General features: G+C 54.1%; 1 protein-coding gene across 1 annotated transcript in view; it reads left to right on the top strand.

The window, feature by feature from the left end:
* Positions 1 to 2382: 2382 nt before the first annotated feature.
* KANK4 (KN motif and ankyrin repeat domains 4) overlaps positions 2383 to 6000 on the top strand; it is a 52722-nt gene continuing 49104 nt past the window's right edge. The window contains exon 1 of the mRNA XM_038752521.1: positions 2383 to 2501. The gene's annotated coding sequence lies outside the window, so the exon portion shown is untranslated. The remainder of the gene's footprint in view (positions 2502 to 6000) is intronic.

The following is a 6000-nucleotide window of genomic DNA, read 5'->3' as shown; positions in this document are numbered from 1 at the left end:
TGTGAGCCCCATGCGGGACAACCTGATCACCTTGTAACCCCCCCAGCGCTTAGAACAGTGCTTTGCACAGAGTAAGCGTTTAATAAATGCCATTATTATTATTATATTGTTTCTCTGTATAGTGTTTCTCTGCTCATTGTTTCCCAGAAAGACCTCCAGCTTTTAAACCTCTGGGGAATGGAGGGTTGTTTCTGTTTCTTTGTTTGTTCTTATGCATTTATTAAGTTGTTAAATGCTTATTATGTGCCAGGCACTTTACCAACTGCGGGGGTAGATACATTCTGCCTGGGAGAGACTGAGCGAGAGAGAGAGTGTGCACACATAATAATAATAACGGCATTTATTAAGTGTTTACTATGTGCAAAGCACTGTTCTAAGTGCTGGGGAGGTTACAAGGCGATCAGGTTGTCCCATGGGGGGCTCACAGTCTTATTCCCCATTTTCCGGATGAGGTAACTGAGGCACAGGGAAGTGAAGTGACTTGCCCAAAGTCACACAGCTGACAATTTGAACCCATAGTCTCTGACTCCAAAGCCCGGGCTCTTTTCACTGAGCCACGCTGCTTCTCATGCAAGAGCCCGGGCCTGGGAATCAGAGGACGTGGGTTCTAGTCCCAGCTCCGCCAGTTGTCTGCCGAGGGACCTTGGTCAAGTGATGGAGCCAGGATTAGAACCCACGACCTCTGACTCCCAAGCCCGGGCTCTTTCCACTGAGCCACGCTGGATGAAGACTGTGAGGCCCCTGTGGGACAACCTGATCACCTTGTATCCTCCCCAGTGCTTAGAACAGTGCTTGGCACATAGTAAGCGCTTAACAAATGCCATTATTATTATTACTTTGAGGGGGGCACAGTTGCCATGGTAGCCACACAGGGCACAGCCAGGGTCCAGGCCGCGGGCCCGAAGCAGGACACCAGATGCTGGTCCTCTCTCCTCTCCGACTCACTTTCGAGGTGTCAGGTGTGTTTCCCCAGAGACATGGCTGAAAGACTAGGTGGGCTGCTTTTGGGGGGCTTTCTGGGGGTGCAGGGTCAGGGTTGGATGGGCAAGGCCTCACTCTTCCCCAAGACCCCCCTGCAAAGGGGCAGGGTCTCTTTCCCGCCTGGGGCAGACAGAATTGTCATCCTGGGTGAGAGTGAGAGTTGTGTGAATCATGCATGGGTGTACATCCCAAGCGAGAATGTGTTGTGGGTTACAGTGTGTATGCCTGCTGGGGAGGGGGCAGGGGTGTGTTTGTGTTTATGGTGTTTATGGTTGTACATATTTATTACTCTATTTATTTATTTATTTATTTATTTTACTTGTACATTTCTATCCTACTTATTTTTATTTTGTTGGTATGTTTGGTTCTGTTCTCTGTCTCCCCCTTTTAGACTGTGAGCCCACTGTTGGGTAGGGACTGTCTCTATGTGATGCCAATTTGTACTTCCCAAGCGCTTAGTACAGTGCTCTGCACATAGTAAGCGCTCAATAAATACGATTGATTGATTGATTGATTGATTGTGTGTACACACGGGGTTAGTGCCTGGGTATCCTTAGAACAGTGCTTTGCACATAGTAAGTGCTTTAAAATGTCATTATTCTTATTATTACTGTTGCTGTTTTGTCCCAGAAAGAAGGAGAAGGAGAAGGAGGGGGAGAAGAAGAAGAATAAGGAGGAGGAGGAGGGGGAGGAGGAGGGGGAGGGGGAGAAGAGGGAGGAGGAGGAGGAGGAGAAGGAGGGGGAGAAGGAGGAGGAGAAGGAGGGGGAGAAGGAGGAGGAGAAGGAGGAGGAGGAGGAGGAGGAGAAGAAGAAGAAGAAGAAGAAGAAGAAGAAGAAGAAGAAGAAGAAGAAGAAGAACAAGAAGAAGAAGAAGAAGAAGAAGAACAAGAACAAGAACAAGAAAGAGGAGGTGGAGGAGGAGGAGAAGAAGAAGGAGAAGAAGGAGGAGGAGGAGGAGGAGGAGGAGAAGAAGAAGAAGGAAGGAAGGAGGAGGAGGAGAGGAGAAGAAGGAGGAGGAGGAGGAGGAGGAGGAGGAGGAGGAGGAGAAGAAGAAGTAGCAGAATTTATTAAGTACTTCTTTGGTGCAGCGCCCTGCATAAAATGCTGGGAAAAAAATACAGATAAAAACTGGACATGATTTCTGGCCCTTCGGGTGAGTTTGTGCGAGTGCGCGTGTGTGTGTCCGGTGTGTGTGTGTGTCCAGGGTGTGTGTGTGTGTGTGTGTGTGTGTGTGTCTCTGTGTGTGTGTGTCCGGTGTGTGTGTGTGTGTCTGTGTGTGTGTGTGTGTCCCCGCAGGTGAGTGTGTCCGGGCGGAGAGGGGAGGGGAGGGGGGCGGAGTTGAGAGGCGAGGGGCCGCCCCCTCCCCACCCCTCCCCGGGGACACACACACACACACACACAGACACACACACAGACACACACACAGACAGAAACCCAGCCGGAGATTGCGAGCGAGAGAAGGAGCCGGAGCCGGACAGAGACACACACACAGACAGAGACCGGTCGGGGAGCCCTGGGCGGTAAGTCTGTCCCCCCTTCCTCCTCCTCCTCCTCCTCCTCCGGTCGTCTCGGGGGTCTCGGCCCGGGAGTCCGAGGGAGAGGGTCCCCCCACCCCCCAACACCCCCCTACACACACACACAGACACACACAGACACACACAGACCCACACGCTCCGTCCCTCCTAGGCAAGGTCAAATCCCTGACCTCCATCCCGCCCAGTGCCCAGCGACACAGCGCCTGCAACAGTGCCCAGCGCTTAGAACAGTGCTTCACACAGTAGGTGCTGAACACGTGCCATCATCCTCATCAAAGGGGTAAGGACCACCCACTCCCCAAAGACCCCCTGGCACGAGGCCGGAGAGCCAGACGCCCAGGACCCCCCCCACTCCCCGGAGACCCCCTGGCACAAGGCCAGAAAACCAGATGCTCAGGACCCCCCACTCCCCAGAGAAACCCTGACACGAGGCCGGAGAGCCAGATGCCCAGGACCACCCACTCCCCAGAGACCCCCTGGCATGAGGCTGGAGACCAGGTGCCCAGGACCCCCCACTCCCCAGAGACCCCCTGGCACAAGCCCAGAAAACCAGATGCCCAAGACCACCCACTCCCCAGAGACCCCCTGGCACGAGGCCGGAAAACCAGATGCCCAGGGCCACCCACTCCCCAGAGACCCCCTGGCATGAGGCTGGAGACCAGGTGCCCAGGACCACCCACTCACCAGGGACCCCCTGGCACAAGCCCAGAAAACCAGATGCCCAAGACCACCCACTCCCCAGAGACCCCCTGGCAGGAGGCCGGAAAACCAGATGCCCAGGGCCACCCACTCCCCAGAGACCCCCTGGCATGAGGCTGGAGACCAGGTGCCCAGGACCACCTACTCGCCAGAGACCCCCTGGCACAAGGCCAGAAAACCAGATGCCCAAGACCACCCGCTCCCCAGAGACCTCCTGGCACGAGGACGGAGAACCAGGTGCCCAGGGCCACCCACTCCTTAGAGACCCCCTGGCATGAGGCCGGAGACCAGGTGCCCAGGACCCCCCACTTCCCATAGAGCCCCTGGCATGAGGCTGGAGACCAGGTGCCCAGGACCACCCACTCACTAGAGACCCCCTGGCACGAGGCCGGAAAACCAGATACCCAAGACCACCCACTCCCCAGAGACCCCCTGTCACGAGGCCAGAGAACCAGGTGCCCAGGACCCCCACTTCCCATAGAGCCCCTGGCACAAGGCCGGAGACCCAGGTGCCCAGGACCACCCACTCACCAGAGACCCCCTGGTACAAGGCCAGAAAACCAGATGCCCAAGACCACCCACTCCCCTGAGACCCCCTGACACGAGGCCAGAGAACCAGGTGCCCACGACCCCCCACTTCCTATAGAGCCCCTGGAACAAGGCCGGAGACCCAGGTGCCCAGGACCACCCACTCGCCAGAGACCCCCTGGCACGAGGCCGGAAAACCAGGTGCCCAGGACCCCCCACTCCCCAGAGACCCCCTGGCACAAGGCCAGAAAACCAAGACCACCCACTCCCCAGAGACCTCCTGGCACGAGGCCGGAGAACCAGGTGCCCAGGACCACCCACTCCCCAGAGTGGTATTTATTAAGCTCTTACTATGTGCAAAGCACTGTTCGAAGCGCTGAGCACTGTTCTAAGGGCTCATCTGCTGTGTGACCTTGGGCGAGTCACTTCACTTCTCCGGGCCTCAGTTCCCTCATCTGGAAAATGGGGATTGAGACGGCCAGCCCCACGTGGGACAGGGACTGTGTCCAACCAGATTTGCTTGTACCCACCCCAGCGCTTAGTACAGTGCCTGGCACATAGTAAGCGCTTATCCAATGCCACAGTTATTAGTGTTATTATCCTGATCCTGGCCTGGATTTACTCCATATCCTCAGGCTTCTGGTTGGGGACCCCCGGGGACCCCCAAATCTGCCCAGGTGAGCCTCTTGTAATGAAGCGCTTAGTACAGTGCTCTGCACATAGTAAGCGCTCAATAAATACGATTGATAAACGCCCAGCTCACTTGGAAAGAAGAAGTCCTGTCGGCCGGCTCCTGGTTGACCGAAGGATGATGGCTCGGCTTGGCCGGAGATCAATCGTGACTGCCCGAGGCTTGATTTGGAGAAGGAAAAAATCTCATTATCGGGCAAAGTGACAATTAGGAAGATGGATGGGAATTTTTCTCTCTCCCTCCCTCCTCCGTCTTCATTAAAGATTCACAGAAGCAGTGTGGTTCGGTGAAAAGAGCCCGGGATTTGGAGTCAGAGGTCACGGGTTCAAATCCCGCCTCCGCCACTGGTCAGCTAGGGACTTTGGGCATCGTCATCATCATCAATCGTATTTATTGAGCGCTTACTGTGTGCAGAGCACTGTAGTAAGCGCTTGGGAAGTACAAGTTGGCAACATATAGAGACAGTCCCTACCCAACAGTGGGCTCACAGTCTAAAAGTGGGCAAGTTACTTCACTTCTCTGTGCCTCAGTGACCTCATCTGGAAAATGGGGATTAGTATTGTGAGCCCCATGTGGGACAACCTGATCACCTTGTAACCTCCCTAGCGCTTAGAACAGTGCTTTGCTCATAGTAAGCGCTTAATAAATGCCATCATTATTATTAATAAAGCTCCCTGGCCTTGGGGTTCAGGGTTGGGGGCGGTTGGAGTGGAGTGGAGCCCCTGGATGATGGGTTCGAATCATGGGTTCTAATCCTGGCCCCGCCGCTTGTCAGCTGTGTGACTTTGGGCAAGTCACTTCACTTCTCTGTGCCTCAGTGACCTCATCTGGAAAATGGGGATTAGGATTGTGAGCCCCATGTGGGACAACCTGATCACCTTGTAACCTCCCCAGAGCTTAGAATAGTGCTTTGCACATAGTAAGCGCTTAATAAATGCCATCATTATTATTATTAAAGCTCCCTGGCCTTGGGGTTCAGGGTTGGGGGTGGTTGGAGTGGAGTGGAGCCCCTGGATGATAATAATAATAATAAAAATAATGGGTTCGAATCATGGGTTCTAATCCTGGCTCCGCCGCTTGTCAGCTGTGTGACTTTGGGCAAGTCACTTCAGTTCTCTGTGCCTCAGTTACCTCATCTGGAAAATGGGGATGAAGACTGTGAGCCCCACGGGGGACAACCTGATCAACTTGTATCCCAGTGCTTTGCACATAGTAAGCGTTATTATTATTATTATGAGAATTTGCTAGAGAGTTGAGCTTCCTGATGGGGTGGGTGGCTCCTGGAGTCTGGGGGTGTGTGTGTGGAGAAAGGGGGTGACACTTGCTTTCCCTTCGCTTCTGGCTCCATCTTCCCGGTAATTATAATAATTGTGATATTTGTATAAGCGTTTAGTACAGTGCTCTGCACACAGTAAGCGCTCAATAAATACGATTGATGATATTTGTTAAGCACTTACTATGTGCCAGGCACTATCCTAAGCGTTGGGGTGGATACGAGCAAATCGGGCTGGACACAGTCCCTGTCCCATGTGGGTCTCGCAGTCTCAATCTGCTAGAGAAGCAGCG

This window comes from Tachyglossus aculeatus, chromosome 10 (genome assembly GCF_015852505.1).
Source record: "Tachyglossus aculeatus isolate mTacAcu1 chromosome 10, mTacAcu1.pri, whole genome shotgun sequence".
Classification (NCBI taxonomy): domain Eukaryota; kingdom Metazoa; phylum Chordata; class Mammalia; order Monotremata; family Tachyglossidae; genus Tachyglossus; species Tachyglossus aculeatus.
This window is presented reverse-complemented; position numbering and strand designations above follow the sequence as displayed.